Source organism: Vicugna pacos, chromosome 9, assembly GCF_048564905.1.
Source record: "Vicugna pacos chromosome 9, VicPac4, whole genome shotgun sequence".
Classification (NCBI taxonomy): domain Eukaryota; kingdom Metazoa; phylum Chordata; class Mammalia; order Artiodactyla; family Camelidae; genus Vicugna; species Vicugna pacos.
Window position 1 is genome coordinate 50,743,518 of NC_132995.1, and position 16,768 is coordinate 50,760,285.

Genomic DNA, 16,768 nt, shown 5'->3' on the forward strand with positions numbered 1-16,768 from the left:
TCATACTCTTCCTTTCTGGCTAACCTGTATTTGGTGCTGGGCCTCTTTGTCCACATTTGTCCTAGGATGTGTCTGAGGCTGAACACCATCTGTCTCCCAGGGAGCCAGGCACTTACACTATCAAGAACACGCTGTCCAACATTTACATCACACAACTTCATTTCCTCTGTTAAAATTTTAAAGAAACTCTCAGACATGAACTTGAGCAGTTATCCAACATGGATGAGAGAAGACTTAATGCCTTCACTGGAGCACCAGTAAATACTGACCTATTTTCTTATTCCTATTTTTATGCATTAGGAACCACTTTTTAGTTTGAAAATAGAACTGTGTTATCTGTTTACACTATAAAATCACAACAAAGAGCAACTCTGTTGTAGTGGGTTGAATAATGGCACCGAAAAAAAAAAAGTGTTACGTCCTAACTCCCAAAAGCTGTGAATGTGACCTTAATTGGGAAATTGGTCTTTTGCAGATGTAATTAAGTGAAAGATCTTGAGATGGGACCATCCTGAATGTCCAGGTGACTCTAAATCCAATGACAAGTGTCCTTATAAGGAAGAGAAGAGGAGAGACACAGAGATAAGTAAGAGACTACGTGAGAGTGGAGGTAGAGACTGGAATGATGCCAACAGCCACCAGATGCTGGAAGGGTCAAGGAACAGAATCCTCCCCAGTGCCTTTAGAGGGAGCGCAGCCCTGCCAACATTTTTATTTCAGGTTTCTGGCCCCTGGAACCGTGAGAAAATACATTTTGCTGTTTTAAGACACCTAGCTTGCAGTAATTTGTTACAGCAGACATAAGAAAGTAATACACGTGTTTTCAGAAAAAGACAACCACAGTGGACTCTTCAAGATCTTTTCCATTCATATTTGGTTTCCTTCTTGTTCATGGTTCCCTCAATGGCTAACCCTGGCTAGTACTACAAATGTTTATAGTACATATAGGAGAAAAGCTTAAAATTGAGTAAATTAAGAAACACTTAACTTTTCTGATTAGGAAACAATTGCTGTGTGCTTCCATAGCAACGTACATGGTACAGGTAGAGTGCTTTCAGCTGCAAGACAATGAATGGAGAGACCAGAGCAAAGCAGCTTAAACTTCAACAACAGTTGCTGGCTTACATCCTGGAAGGGCAAGAGAGCCAGGGAGATAAAGTCGACAGACTTAATCGTTTCTCCTCTCTGCCATTTACAGTGTTGCTTACTTTTTCAGGCTGTTCCCCTCACTGTTGGAGGAGGGCTGCCATGGCAAGCAGGGATATAAGCTTCCTCTTTTGGGTCCAGGAAAAGAGTCAGTGGGAGACAGCAACAGAGGAGCTTCCTGTAGCTTTCTCCTTAGAGAAGATGCTTCCAAGAAGAGGTCAATAAAACTTGCCAAGTTTAATTGGCTGAAATTAGACCATATGCCCTTCTCTGAACCAACTGCTGCTTAGAATGATGGGTCCTTAATGAATGAATGCATGCACCCGAAACTTAGGGTGGGTCAGCTTCGCCAACGTGCCTATGGGATACATAAAGGGGGCACAGATACCTAAACAAAATAGAGATTCTGTCAGGAAGGACAGAGAGAAGCAGGTGATGGGTAGGCACTGAATATAAATGATAGTGCAACAAAACCCACCTTAAAATATAAAACACAGCCATGGCTGAAAATCCCTGCATAATTACCTCCTTTCTTCCTCCTTAAAGTTACCTGCCAGTTTAAATTTAGGGCTTATCATTCCCATGTATTTCATTCTGTTTTACTATATATGCTTGTATGCCTAGGCAATATGCTGCATTCTATTGTGTGTTCTTAAACTTAATATAAATGGGATCACACAGTACAGACTATTCTGCAATTTGTTTTTATTGTTCATGATCAGATTCGTGAGAGCCACAGGCGTAGGTGAAGTTTCAGTTCACACATTTTCATAGACGCCTTCCCATGTATGAATGTATTCATTCATTCTTCTGTTCAACATTTAGGATGATGCGGTTTTTATCTTTAACTACTACAGAGAAAGCTGCTGTGAACATTCTCAGCACCTGAGTCTCTGTATTCCTAGGAGAGTTTCTTTTGGACACAGGAATAGGAGTGTTATCACTGAGTCATCATCTTTAGCTCTCATGTTCTCAGCAGAGGCTGGACTAACCTCGGTCTCCACCAGCTGTGCATGGGGATTCTGCCCCTCCACACTCTTGCCAACATAGGCCGAGTCCAACTTCGAAATTGGTTGGTCTTGTAAATCTTCTTTGAATGGTCTGTTGCTATTGCTGGTCTCCGAACACCACGGAGGCAAAGATTGTATTTACTTCTTTCACTCCCAGACTCCAGACAACACTTAGCACTTGGTAAGTTTCATGAAGGAGAGATGGGTCAGATGCTGAGTTTTTTGAGGGCAGGGTCCCAGCCTCATTCTTCTCTGTGTAAACCATTTGCTACGTTTTTAACAGTAAGGAGGGAACAAGGGTACAGTCTGGTTCCTGGGGAAATCTTGCTGCGAGTGGAATCAGCATGCACACAGGATCTGGAGGATGGGGAAAAGATGCCTTTACCTTTGCCCTCAAGTTGCAGATTAGTCCTCCTCCCCTTTCCTTCCCCTAAGGTGCCCTGGGTCACCTAGCCCCTCAAGCCCCTCACTACGCCCCTGGCCAGGGTCTCCCTCTGCCTCTGGCTCAGGCTCAGTTGTTTGGTCCATCTGGTTGACCCTTTGACGGAGCTGGGGCATAGGGAAGTGGGTGGCAGAACATAGAGAGGGGGATGGAGGAAGAGGAGGAAGGCAGACTTCCTGGCCCCATCTCAGCAGGCAGCATCTAACAGACCAACTGCTTAGCACAGGAGGCTTATAAAGGTGTCTGGTTTTCCCTCTGCTTTTTAAATTCCTCCTTCTACTGTCCTAAGCCAAGTTCCTAGAAAAAAAGCAAGTGTGCACCACACCCAAGACGGTGGGACTGCCTCCAAACCTTTTCTGTCTGTTCCAAATCCCTCGTCCCTGCAGTGGTTCTCAACCAGGGGCAGCAGCGCCCTCTGGAGGCACGTAGAAATGTGTGGTGGCACTTTCAGCCGGCTCTTTGCTTGGGAATTTAGTGGGTCAGGGCCAGAGATGCTGAACAGACTCACAGAGTGAGGAACTATCTGGCCTAAAATACCCACAGTGCACTCACTGAAAGCTCTGTGGGCTCTGGGAGGCTGAGACCAAGACCTGTCATGTTCACAAGTGTGTCCCCAACACCTGGCCTGGGACTGGCACATAGTGGGAGCACTGTAAATGCCTGTTAAGTGAAAGAAGGCATGTGTGAATGCAGTATATTCAAAGGCACCTGCCCACAGAACTCAAGTGCCCGCTTATGAGCACCCTTTGAAAACCAGGGTATTAATTCATCAGTTGGAAACAGATAGGAATCTGTAGGAAATCTATCCTCCCTGTCGGAAAATAAATAGGATTTTCTTTAGATGTGGGGAAAAAATTTTGTTCTCTGTCCCTGAGAAGCTCTTGTATCCTGTCTCCTCTCCCATTTAGAAATGTGAGGGGGGCGGGAGTGAAGAGATACAGTCAGAGGAAAAAAAAAAATCATAAATGCTCAGACTTAACAAAGCAGCCAAAACCTCACACACAGTAACCCTTCCCCTGAACCCCTCACCATGGCAGTGACCACAAATGAACATTGCAGGGCAGGGTTGCCAGATTTGTTACATGGGCTTTCGTGAGAAAGTGAAGGGCATTCCCAAGTGCATCTAATCAGAGAGGAGAGAGCAAGTGACTAAGAGCTGGGCTGTAGATCAGAGGGTACTGGGCTCAAACCTCAGCTGTAGCTGTGAGCTGCCAAACTTCTCCAAGCCTTACTTTCCTCATCTGTGAAATGGGGGGTTAATGATACTTACCTTATAGGGCAACGTGAGAATTAAATGAGATAATGCAAGTAAAGCACAGGGCCTGGCACTTAAGTAACACATCATCATCATCATTACCGTTATTATTTAAAAAGCAACCGCAGATGAATGGCCAGTAACAAAGTCACTCATCACCTTGGGGGACAGAACAGACACTTGGCCATTTCTTTAACCCTAGTACTTGAGCAGACCCACAGAAGGTGGTGTTCTTAAGAGACACAAATGAAGTAATTTTATTCTGCCTCTAAGTCATTTTGTTCCTTGTTGAACAACACAATGCTGTGACTCACATTAAATGATAATTGTGTTTCTATATCTCTATGATGGTATTTCCCTTTCAGGCCTCATTTGCAAAAATGAAGGTCTTCCAGCCAACTTATTCTTCATGCAAAGTTTGCAAATTCATTTTTATGCCCCTACCCTCCACCTTTCCCCCACCCTAGGCCATTGCTGGCATTTTGCTCTTCCAAGGAATAGATTTGTGTTTTATTCCAATAACTTTGAACATCGATAATAATGAAAATACTTGGCATCTGTTTTCTGTTGAAATGTGAAAGCTTCAGAGCAATATTTACAAAACCCACTTCCCCAACCACTGCTCTCAGATTTGATTAAGTAACAGTAAAACACGACGTTCCAAATCAGTTACAAGCTGTTCTTGGGCTGTGTCAGGGCCAATCCTTTATATTTTCAAATTTATGAGCCAGCCACTAGAGAAACATCACTTACCCAGCTGATTCAACAAATGCTCTCTCCTCTCACTCCCAGGCAATACAGTTTGGGATTCCTGAACTCCAATCCCAGTCAAAGCCCCCTTCCACACACACAGCACTTCTGGAGATGGCTGGTGATACAGGGAATATTCAGTATTGGTAGTATATGAATTGGGGCACATTCATGAGTTAATCAATCTTTTAGTGAAGATGCTGTAGTATAAACAAATCAAGGTAGGAGCAGGGAAGTGTTTTTTTTTTGTTTTGTTTTGTTTTGTTTATATCAAAGTCAAGTCCCCATTCAGAAAGCTAGGAAAATTCTCCCCAGGAGAGCACATGGGCAGGCAGCAACATTCACACGTCCAGTTACACGGCCACAGTATTTGATGTGAAGCAAACCCATCATCAATAAATACTACTATGCATAGTGGGGTGAGTAATGATCCCCAAAGACATTGAGTCCTAATCCCTGGAGCCCATAAATGTTACCTTATATGGAAAAGGGGTTACTGCAGATGTGATTAAATTAAAGATCTTGAGATAGGGAGATTATGCTGAATTATCTGGTAAGCCCTAAATGCCATCAGAAGTGTCCTAATAAGGAGGCAGAGGGAGATGAAACACAGAAGAGATGGACCTGTGGCCACAGAGGCAGAGACTGGAGTGATGGAGCCACCAGCCAAGAAACCTCCAGGGGAGCCTCCAGCAGGAATACAGTCCTGCCGACACCATGATTTGGGCCCAGTGCAACCGATTTTGGAATTCTGGTCTCTAAAAGTAAGCCACTATGTCCATGGCATTTTGTTACACTAATATACTATGCAAATAAAAGGCAAACCATAAGAGAGTCAAGAATTTAACACTGGGAAGAATGTAACCCAATCCTCCCTCTGATCCTGTTCTACAGATCAGGAAACGAAACAGACAGGCCAAGTGCCCTGACAAATCCACACATAGTGAAAGGCAGAGCTGAACCAGGTCTTCTGAGTCTCACAGCTCTTTCTTAAGAAGGGAGGTCTAGCCTTTGGCCTGCTCAGGTGTCCTTCTGACTTTCTCAAAATGTTTCCAGTGCTGCACAATACTGTCCAATTCGTTAGCCACTGGCCACATGTGGCTGTCTATATTCAAATTAATTAAAAGTAAATAAAATGTTAAGTTCAGTCTCTCAGTTACACAAGCCACATTTCAAAAGTCCTGTGCTCATAGGTGGCCAGTGGCTACTGAGTCGCACAGCACAGATACATAGACATTTCCATCACTACAGGATGTTCTGCTGGACAGTGCTGGACAGTGCTGGACCAGACACATGGCAGGCCCAGTGGACTTCTCGGTGAACTTACAAACTCCAAGTCTGTTTGTCCATGCTATGTTCCCAACACCTTGGAAACTGGCCAGCATGCCCTGGAGATCCCATAAGGACCTGTATGAAGGTGCAGAGTGACACCAGAGGCTGTGGCTCCCATGCCTTCTCCTTGATGAGTGGAGCTTTCCTGTGTGTTCTGAGGGAGGCTGCCATATGAGCCAAGGACCACATCCTGGAAAGCTTCCTTGTCTGGGCCCAGGAGCAGCACAGGGAGGCCAAGAACAAGACAATGGGGGCCAGACTTCCCTCAGACCCTCCCTAGACCCAACTCAAGCTCCAAGACAGTCTACAGAGCATTCAGGGGCTGCTCCCTGCTTGCTCTGATGCCTGTTGGGATGCCAAGGGACGTCTAACACACTCTCTTTAGGAAATATCAGTGAATACATGGCCCTGTATAGTTCAAAGGCAAAGCCAGTCTCCTTTGATCCACACAACTGGTGAAGCAGAGAATTCCATTTTATAACAGAAAATTGGGGTTCAAAGACATAAGGAAAGATGATTCGCCAAACACATGCAAGGAAGCCAAGACTCCAATCAAAAATTCTGACCCTGAAATTTGCCTTTGATACCACCACCTCTTCTTCCTTCTTCGCTGAAGACACAAGAGACATGCCCCAGGCCTCCCTGAGGACACAGACTGGTCCTTCCTTGCTCATCTGTAGCTCAGGTGATGATATCTAGCAGTGCCTTCCTCAATCAATGAAATCAAGTGGCCCTTAAGTCTGGTTTTCACATTTCACTCTCTTTCCCAGGGGGAAGTTAAGAAGACAATCAAGTCCAAAGGGAAATAAGACAAATACATGGAGCTGCACTTCTGAGTTGTCAACTCCAGAAACAGAGGAATTTTGTACAAACTCACTTCAGAGGAGTGAATTCCTTACGCTAACACAAGAAGTTACGTATTGCAATTTAGATGGGGTTTAAAGGCAGATAAGAATCTGTCTCCATGTGGCCATGTTTTTGAGTTTCTAGCTTTCTAATACACACATACAAGCTTGGAGTCTATGGACACTCACAGTATTTCAAGAATCTGATCATTTAAACCTCACCATGTGTGGAATATGATCGTTTAATCCTCACCACAGCTCTGTGAAGTAGGTACTACAAATAGTCCCATTTCACAGTTGAGGAAACCGAGGTTCAGAGAGTTTAAGTAAATTTGCCCTCCATCATCACAGATCATAGGTGACAGAGCTGGGATTTAAATATACATTTATCTGATTTCAAACTTCTGACCATGGCACTCTTCTGACTCTCAGCAAAGTCTGAAATTGACATTTTGAATTTATGGGAATTTGTCCTGGAAAGTAAGGCCCTGGAGAAAAAAAGCCTTCAAAAAAGTTATAAGAAGGTTTTTATGCAGCACATATACATCATATCTTGAACATATTCCTATCCCACTCCTAGCATTTCCATGATCAACATTTGTCTTTTTCGAAAGGCTGCTCTTTGTCTTTAGCAGAAAAATCTGGAAACCTTCAGAGGCAAAAGAAATTCAAAATAAATCTTGAGCATTTAGGAAAATAAGAACCAACAGTATTGAGTCTTTTTGTCAGAAAAGTACATATTTATGACAAGTTATATTCCTAGATGAAATTGCTTCTTGACTCTGACTCTTAAAACATTTTTTTTATTATGGAAATTTTCGAGCATTCTGTAAAGAAGAGAGAAAAGTATAATAAACCCTTATGAATCTATCATTCAGTTTCAACAATTATAGACTCAAGGCCAATCTTTTTTTTTTTTTCAGGACTTGAAACTCCTTTTAATTTTGAAATGTTTTTCTCTGGAATTGTATCACAAAAGCAGGCCCCACCCAAAATTTATGAATCAGTGAGATATGTTCAGAGTCATGGCTCTCAAGGTGACCCTTCCCTGAGGGTCTGTAATTGGAGGGTCCATTTTCTTCCTTCCTTCCTTCATTCCTTCCTTCCTTCCTAGCCACCACCAGGTGTCAGAAATCCCAAGCTGAAAACAAAGGCAGGTATCCCTTTGAATTAGAATAGTTGTCCCAAGTCTACATCACTCTGGGGCAACTAGTAGCTAAACTGAGACCTCTGGAAAGGAAAGAGTGGGTAAGTCCCCCTGGGCTCCCAGGGCTGCTGCCTTAGGTCCAAACCCATAGTACATGAGAGCCATTTGTAACTACATGGTCTCCTTTTCCCTCCTTTACTCTGGAGCTCAGGACATCGTCATGACTGAAGAACAGAAAAAGTACTACAATGCCATGAGACAGTCTTGTTTCATATAATCCCCCTACACTCACTTTGTTTGCTAGTATTTTAAAGTAAATCCCACACATCTATCACTCCCCTTTGAATACTTCCATAATGCATCTTCAACTGACAAGGACACCTTTTTAAACATAATCACAATGTCACTGTCACACTCGACAAAATTACAGTGATCTCCGAACATCATCTGAAACCGATTCGTACCCAAATTCCTCCAGCTACCCTCCAAAATGTCCCATTAGACTCCAAACAAGATTCATACTTTGCATTTGGTTCTTATGTTTCTTAACTCTCTTAATCTTACATCACTCATAAAAATGAACTCAAATGAATTAAAACCTTAAACATAAAACCTGAAACTGTAAAGCTCCTAGAAATGAAAAAGAATAATAATATAATAAAGAAAAAGGTCCTCACACTGGTCTCAGCAACAATTTTTTTACATATGGCACTAAAGAACAAGCAACAAAAGCAAAAATAAACAAGTGGGACTGTATTGAACTAAAAATCTCTGAACAGCAAAACAATCAATCAACAAAATGAAAAGGCAATCAGAATGAGAAAAAATATTTGCAAACCATATATCTAATTAGAGGTTAATATTCGAAATATGTAAGAAGCTCCTACAACTCAAGAGCTAAAAAACAACAAATTTAAAAATGGGCGAGGGAACTGAATAGAAATTTTTCCAAAGAAGACATACAGATGGCCAACAGGTACATGAAAAGATGCTCAACATCAGTAATCATCAAAGAAATGCAAATCAAAAAACAAAAACCACAATAAGGTTATCACTTCATGCCTGTTAGAATGACTATCATCAAAAAGATAGGAGATAATAAGCGTTGAGGAGACTGTGGAGAAAAGGGAACCCTTGTGCGCCGTTGGGATATTGGGAAATACGGGTCCTCCATGCTCAGAGCAAACACTCTAGAGAGAAAGAGCCAGGTCTAAAGCTCTCTACACAGAACGCTCCACTTTCTCAGTTCTCTACCCTGCAGAGTTAAGCAGAAAGCAAATACCCTGACAATTTGATAATGGCTTTGCTCGGGAGTTAAGTAAGATTTTGCTGTGATAGTCAAGGTGACAATATGTCATATTAACACATCCTCGATAAAATATATCACCAATAAGAATGCTCTCAAAACCTCAGTACAAAAGCCACTTCAGGAAGTGCTTAAAAAATGCTTAAAAATTAACTGGAGAAAACGGACAAAGCCAGAGAAGTGGTCAACAAGACTGGAGGAAGGTTTTTAACCTCAAAGTAGTAGTCAATTTACGGAAGGTAGTTACATCAGAAATAGTCTAAGTCAAATTTTTATGTGCATACAAATCACCTGCGGGGTTTTGTTAAAATGCAGGTTCTCAGTCAGGAGGTCTGGAATGGGGCCTGAGACTCTGCATTTCTAACAGAGCTCCCAGGTGATGCTGAAACTGCTGATCCACAGACCAGTTAAGTAGCGAGAGTCCAAATGTAGATGAAGGCACCAAGGGAAAGAACACTCCCTACAACTCCTCTTTGCTATGCCCTTCCCACCTCCCCCACCCTTCCAACCTCTTTCATTCTCCACTCACCCTCTAGGAAAGAGGAGTTAGTCCTCTACCTGCTGAAAATACAACCATTCATAGTGAGCAAGTTAAAATTTTATGCATGGGACATGTTTCTGGTAATATGGCTGATTAGATCATCTAAAAACCTTCTTACTTAAAAGCTATTTTAAAATACTGGAGAATATATTTCAAATTAATTTCTTAAGGTATAGTTGAGCTCACAAGGAAAAAAAAAAACCCCAGAATTTTTTACCAGAAAGGTAAGAGCATCAGCAGATGCTGTGTATCCTGGACCAGAACCAGTAACCTAGAAACTCAGGTTTTTATTCACATACTGAAAAAAGATGGAAGACATTGGATCTCTATGGGGAGTAATACAGGAAATAAGAATACTACTTAGTGCCAGGACCACCAAAAGTTACCCTAATAAAAGGTAACTAGAAAACATCCACTCACTAGCACAGGGAGACAGGAATGAATAAAGCCTGACTCATCTCGGGCTCTGAGCTAAAAAAAAATTTCACCTAGAATTCATAACCTTGAGTCTTCCCTCATTTTAACTTAAGCAATTTTCATTACTCACGTGGTCCAGGAATTTCTAACCAGCAAAATTAGCTTAAAATGTAGCTTTGAGTCAGTAATACCTCTGGGGTGCCTAATAGAGGCAAATACAGGATCTCTCAGTAGAGATACATCCTCAAGTCACACTGAACAAAGTCCAATTAAATAAACCCTGCTAAAGACACACTAATAAAGAAATTAAAAACACACAAGGAAACAATCAACCATGAGGAAGAGACAGCAAACAAACAAATAGAAGCATTTGATACCAAAAACTCCAAATAGTAGAACTACTGGACAAAAATTATTAAAAAAGAAACAATGTAATAATAAAACATAAAATAACTGAAAATATAAGAAACATCTTTATGAAAATAGAATGGGTAAATTTTGAAAATGTACCAAATACAACTTCTGGAAAGAAAAAATTATAGTCACTGAAATAGAAAACTTGATGGATTGTTTAAATAGCAGAAGAGACAAAGCACAAGAGATAATTAATAAACTGGAAAATAGATTTGAGAATATTACCAAGAAGGCAACACAGAGAGGCAAAGTGACAGAAAATTTGAAAAAGCTTAAGAGATACAGAAAAGAGAATAAGAAGGCCCAATATATGTACAACAGGGGCTCTACTAAAAGTAGACAATAGTGAGAATGGAGGAAACAAAAATGGTAGCTGAGAATTTTCAAAGAAAGGCATGAATCTGCATATTCAGAAAGAAGACAAAATCCCAAGCAAGATTTTAAAAATCCACATCAAGATGAACTATAATTAAATTGAAGAGGACTGAATGAAGACAAAGAGATCTTAAAAGTAACAAAGAAAAGATAAAAGAAGAGTTGCCTCGAAGAAGCAACTTTAAGACTGATTACTCAACAATATGCCAAAAGGCAATAAGAAAATTTCTTTAAAATGATGAGAGAAAAAGATAACCTGAAATTCTATAACCAGCCAAAATATCATACAAGGTGAGGACAAAATTAGATTCTTAGACAAACTCCAAAGGAGTTTACTAGTAGTAGACCTTGACAAAAAGAACTTCTAAGTTATGTTTTTCAGAAACAAAGTAATTAAACCTAGGAGTGGGATATCAGATGGAATGATGACAACCTATGGCAAACATAACACATACTGAACTTAAAACAAAACGATCACTACTCTAAGGGATAAAAATCAGAGACTTGTCTGAACACAAAATAACAATAAGGTGTAAGGAGTTAAAGTGCATTCTACTCAGGAGGAGAGTGAAGACACTGATTAATTCTAGCCTCTGTTAAGTCATATGTGTATGGTGGGTAATTCTGGAAAGATGGTTGTGGCTGTGGAAGCAATTTTTTGGATCTTTCCAAACCCCCACATAAAAACAGAGAAAGTAGATAAGAAAACCAAAAGAAACAAGCAAACAAACTAAAAAGCCCGTGGACGTTTAGGATGAAACTAGATAAAAAGGTAAGCCACAAAGTACAAGTGAGGACAAATCACTGAGAGCCACAAGAGCTGTAAGCATCTACTATATGAAAAGGACAGAGAAGCGATGGGGCACCTTAAGCACCTAAGTGCTGGAGAACCCAAAAGAGCCAGCAGATAGTCATGGCAAAGCCTGGCAGGCCAATCTGAGGGGGTGTAGCTAACACTGGGAGGGGTTCTGCTCACTTTAGTAGTGGGTGAGTCAGAGGGGTCCATGGAAGGCATGAAAAGGTCTGGGGCAGATCAGACTCTGTGAACTCTAAAAACCCCTCCTACAGGGTTCCCACCCAGGACAAGATCTCACCCTGGGGAGGAAATGCAGTAGGCAGAATAAAGGGTGGGCCGGGCAGGACTACAGAGGCAAGGGAAAGTGAAGGCCCAGATAAAAACAGAAGACGAAAACAAAGCCAAGGAATCTCAGAAAACAAGTTGCTCTATTTTTTTTCAATACTCAGTAAAAGTAATAAAAGACTTCACACTGCAAAGTCAGAAAAATGATCTGAATCAAGGCTCCTACAAGTTCAGAAACTGTAAGGGTACAAATTGTTATCGTCATGCAAAAACCCAGGGGATATAGTTCCCATGAGACCTTCCTGAGGGATCTGCTGGGGAGGACAAGCTTCAGACAGCCAAAATGACCACAGAGAGATTAATATGAGTGATGAGCATTAAATATACACTTGTAACTTATATGATAAAGTACATTAAAGGGGAAAGAATGTCATATGGTATGACATAAAAGTATTTACTAGAAGGTATTAAATAACCTACTTAACTATTGGTGGGGCTGGGAGGCGATGAAGAAACTCAGGAACAATTCCCAAAGCCACACTGCAGAGCTGGATATATGTTGCTGACACAGTTAGGAAGCTGCCTGGTCAAGAAAAAGGGGGCAGAGGGGGAACTGCAGCAACAGCTGCTGGCCCCATGACTGCTCCCTGTGTGCTAGGATCCAACCAGCAAAATGGACCCCTCACGTCCTGCCTCTCCCCTGGCTTCAGACAACTTCAAACTCAAGTGTTACTGGTGAATGGATACTAATTCCTATCTGAATGTCTTACTCTAAAGGAGTCTGAGAAAATGCAGTGTTTAGTTTTCCCATTTTGGTAGTTTGCGGAGGCACGTGGAACTGAGGTGGAACAAATCCATCCACAGTATCTACCACAGAAAGACCTTAACAATGGACAGGTGTCTTCCAAAAACCTACTGCAAACATGTTACCAGTGAAATGTTAGTATTTAGTGTCAGTATTAAGAGAAGTCTGATGTTGCTGTAAACAGGGTACCAGATGTCCTGAGTGCAATTAAAAATGAAAACAAGTATGAGCGTTGGAAAGAAGCAATACTGTTAGCATTCACAAGTGACAGGATGGTTTACATGGAAATATCTAAGATAATCTATAAACTATCAGAATTAATGAGAAAATTCAGCAAGCTTTCTAGATATAAGATTAACATAAAGAAGTCAAGTGCATTCCTATTTACTACTAATAGTAAAATAAAGTGTCATTTTTGAAGTATCACTTAGGAACAAATCTAGCAAAAGATGCATAAGACTGTTATTTTAAAATCAAAAATTTATTTAAAAACAGAAAACACTTGAGTAAATTGAAATACTATATTCATAGATAGAAAAACTTAATGTCATTAGGATGTATTAATTATATGTCTGTAGCTATTTGAGGTGTAACTTAGAAACTCCTTGTAAAGTTGAAGATGCATATCTTACAGCTCAACAATCAAAATCCCAGGTTTATACCCAAGAGACTCACAGATGGCACAAGAAGACATGCAAGAATACCAATTAAAGCACTGTTTACAGCAGCAAAAAGCTGGTATGTAAATGATCATTCAGGAAAATGCATAACTGTGGTACAGTCATACAATGGAGTATTATACAGTCATTAAAATGAATAGACTTCATCTATCAGCATGCTTTGTGAAAAAAGCAAGTTACAGAAGGCCACATACATCATGACGACTTAAAATGTTTAGACATGCAAAATACTATAGTTTGCAGATACTTAACTATCAATGAGAAGTATAAAATCATACATGGGAATGAACATAGCAAAGTCATAGTAGTTCCCTCTGACAAAGGAAGAAAAGGAATGGGATCAAGGTGAGATGCTCACCTAGGCAGCTTCACCCACATTTGTAATGTATTATCTCTAAAAAAAAAAAAAAAAAACTGGAAAAAACCCCAACCCTGAAACAAATATAGCAAATATTAAATTTGATAAAGCTAGATAGTGGTACATGGGTGTTCAGTCTCTGTACTTTTCTGTAAATCTGAAGTGTTTCGTTTACAAAAAAGAACAGTAACATTTGCAAAACAAAGGCCATTCCAGCAGGGATGCGGCAGCCTCCTCTGGCTCTGGGGTCAGAGGGGTACACAAGGAACTAGTTTCTTCTGTGAGTGAGAGCAGCTCAGCCAAATCGCTCTCTGGCTCTAACTCTACCATCAGTCTTGTTTTCAGCCTCCTGTGTGCCCATGTGACCAGCTGCCAAGGAGATCAGACTTGAGCTTACAGTACAGAAACTATCCCAGCAGCCTCCAGCCTAGGCCACCTGCTCCAACTCTAATACCAGAGGAGGCAGAAGACCAGTAACAATGAAGCACCCCTCTGCTCTCCCCTATGGACACATCTCTTTCAGTGACCTCGCTGGGAGAGGCACATGACTACAGATGAAGGTAGGATTTGGCCTATGTGAACCCCCAGATATAGTATCATTTAAAGGGAAGGATGGCGGTGGCTTTTTTAAATTTATTTTTTAATGGTGATAGAAGCCTAAGAGGCTGGGGGTGGTGGGGGGAGATAGGGGTGGGGAGGAGCAGAGGTCCTATGTCCTCTTGCCTTTTTAAGCAGCTGGCACTGTGCTGGGTGCTGGTGATACAGTGATGAGCAAGCTGTCCTTCCCTTCAGAGCCAGGCCCTTTCAAATGTGCTTGAATGCTCCAGCTCCACCTGGGGTTCCACCCAACTCTCCCCACACAACACACTGCTCTAAGGTCACAGGTGACAGACGAACCAAATCAACTGGCACTCAGCCCTTACTCTGACTCATTGGAACGCCCTCCTCTGTTAACTCCCTTGGCAATCTGCAGCACCTTCCACCTCAACACCTGCTCCTTCTCTGTACTCAAGGCTCCTCTTTCTGTCCTGAAATGTCTATGCAAATGCAGGGCAGACCCACCCAACTGTCAATTACAGATTCTTCTGGGGAGCCAAGTAATGCGGGGGTATAAAGGAGGATGCCAAACATCACTCTGTAAAACCTGTAAATTGTTTGAATGTTCCATAAAACATACCACTTATGCAACTTTTAAAAAATTAAGTGACACCAGAATTTCGTTCTGCTCTACAAAACAGCACTCAGTCCACTCTCCACACTGGCCCACAGGGCAAGAGCTGCCATCTGCACTGCCATCTCCCAATCCCGTTCTGGTCCAGGCAACTCTGATGAGCTCCACGTCTGAACATGCAGAAGCCTAAAGCCATCTCCACTCAGGCCTTCACACGTACTACAAACTCAGCACCTGCCACCACACCTCTGCTGTACTCCCTCCTGCTCGGGGCAAGGTAGCATCAGCATGAAAATACAAGTCAAATGCCTGAGATCCCCTGGACTCTTCTTAAGTCCTACACTTAGTCAGTCATGATGACTCTAGGTTCAAAGTCCCCTTAAAACTACTTACTCCTCTTGATCCCCAAGCCACTTCTTCAATTCAGGCCCTTGTTTCTCATTTACATTATGGCAAAAATCTAACTGGTTTCCCTAGGTGGGATCTCCCATCCCCCAGATCATAGCCAGAAAAGTATCATAAAAGTACAAACTGAAAGACATAGTCCTTCCAATGAAGGCCCCTCCACAAATCCATAATTACCATTTTTAAATCCCCAACTGGTCACCACTGCACTGATGATAAAATTCCAACAGAATCCAAAGCCATTAGTGGTCTTCCTCCACCAAGAGTTCTCATGTTCCAGTCATGCTAAACAACCTTAAGTACCAGGGAATGTATTCCATTTTCACTTTGTTTGTCAAAGGTCACCTTTGCTACACAGCTTTCCTGGAATGGCTCCTTCTTCCTGAAGGCTGGGCATGGATGCCCTTTCTGTGTTTTCTATGACACCTACTTAATCATGGCACTCACCACACTACTATAATAGCTTGTCAGTTTACTACAAGGTTCTAAAGGCAAAGGTCTCACTTCTGTACCTTGTACTACCTGACATTTGGGGGATGGGGGTTAGAGGGAAGGCTGACTGAATAAATATGCATACATCTCAGTCTTGAAAGGGACCTCAGAATTAATTCTGCTTCTTCCTCCACCCCTTCATTGATGTGTTATCCTGTGTAACCACCTTGCTAAATGAACGTCCAGCCTCTTGAACACCTCTTGTGCTGGGGAAATCATGTATTAAACACTGACACCCAACAAGGCCTCCTGCCGCCTGTGTACACATAGTTCACTACAAGGAGTTCACAGCCCACGGTCTGCTGACACTTTATCTGACAAGAAGACCAAGCCCCCGCTGTGGCCATGGCAGGAAGCTGACTTCCAGACTGTCACAGGTCTCAGACACACCCAGCAAAAGGAACACCAGCGGGATGGCTGCTGGAGATGAGTCTGGGAATAGCCTCGCACCCAGCAGAGAGGAGGCAGGCTGGCGGAATGTCGATGCCCAGGAGTTAACTGGCCCTGGGGATGGGCACCTTCAACCAAACAGAGAAGCTAAGTGTCCTCAGTCTTAAATCCTAGCCAGATGCAACTTTATCAGTGTTAAACATTGAACCTTTAAGAAAATAGCTCTAAAAATAATAAAGTTGGAACATTTTCACAGACTTAACACAGCTGGGATCTCCCCACACTGCATGCCCTGGCTTGTGCCTTAGTGTTTAGGCCCCAGAACTGCCGCACTGCCACAGTCAAGAAGAAGCCCAATAGTACCATTTCGCCCTAATTCCAAGAGAGTCAAAGAAAACAGAGAAAA